Genomic DNA, 1,527 nt, shown 5'->3' on the forward strand with positions numbered 1-1,527 from the left:
ATATATATATATATATTTAAAACAAATATTATCAGACCTAGAGAGATAGACCCCATATGAAAATTGCTGTAGACTTCAATACCTCATTTTAAGCATTAGACAGATCATTCTGGCAGAAAGTTAACAAAAAAAATTTGTATTTAATCTTCATTATCTCCAAATAGACCTAATAGATATTCATAAGACTTTTCATCCAATAAGCGTAGAATGCACATGCTGTTCCTCAGCTCATGAATCACTCAAAAGGACAGACCATATATAGGCCACAAAACAAGTCTTGAAAATTAAAAATATGAAACCATATCAATTAATTTCTCTGTCCACAATGAAATAGAACTAGAAATCAATAATAATTGGAACATTGGAAATTGTAAAAACACGTGGAAATTAAAAACAATGTTTCTGAATTATCAGGAGTTCAATAAAGAGATTAAGAAAAATATTAGAAATTTTTCAAAATAAATGAAAATGTAAACACAAGCACTCCAAATATATAAAATACAGAAAAGGACCCATGTATTCATTTTCTTTATTGTTGCAATTGCCACAGAAGTTTTCTTCATAAAATATTTTCCCAGGCTGATATCTTCAAGTCTTTTCCCCACACATTCTTCAAGGATGATTATTGTTTCATGCTTTAGATTTAAATCTTTTATCCAAATTAAATTAATTTTTGTAAGTGATGAAAGGTGCAGATCCAGTTTGTCTTTTACATGTGGTTATCCAGTTTTCCCAGCACTATCCATTTATTTAATAGGGATTCTTTTCCTCAGTGTATGGTACTGCAAATTAATATAGCCTCTTTGTAAAGAAGTATGGAAATCCCTCAAAGAACTCAAATTAAACCTCCCATTTGATCCTGCAATCCCATTACTAAGCATATCTACCCAGAAGAAAAATATTTTATCATAAGGATATTTTTACTAAATTATCACAGCTCAATTAACAATGGCCAAGATACAGAAAAACCTAAATGCCTACCAACCAAGGAATGGATTAACAAATTGTGGTAAATGTATACCACAGAATACTATTTAGCCACAATAAAGAGGAAAATTTTACATCTTTTATATTAACCCTGATTGAGTTGAAACACATTCTTTTTAGTAAAGTATCACAAGAATTGAAAAGCAAGTACACTGTACTCAATACTAATATGAAGCCAGTAAATGATCTAATACATGCCCACATAAGAGAAAAACTCAATTCAATTCAACTTCAGGTGAGGGATCATGAGGGAGAGGGAAAAGGGGAGGAGGAAGGGGTATTGATGTGCTTCCATTTAATGGGCATAATGTGATATAAGTGCAGGACACAGCTACAAGATGGACTCCACCTACCAAATGCAAATATTATTACCTAGTTATTTGTAACCTCACATTAATCTGAAATAAAAATAAATAAGTAAATAACCATTGTTTTTAGCAACCCCTCTATCTAAAGCCAATGTTATATTTAATTTTTCTGTACTTTTTTAATGTCCCAGAGTAACAATGTAAGTCTCTCTGTCTCTTTCAAGGTGTATAT

Source organism: Otolemur garnettii, unplaced genomic scaffold, assembly GCF_000181295.1.
Source record: "Otolemur garnettii isolate 467f Iridium unplaced genomic scaffold, OtoGar3 scaffold00186, whole genome shotgun sequence".
Classification (NCBI taxonomy): Eukaryota; Metazoa; Chordata; class Mammalia; order Primates; family Galagidae; genus Otolemur; species Otolemur garnettii.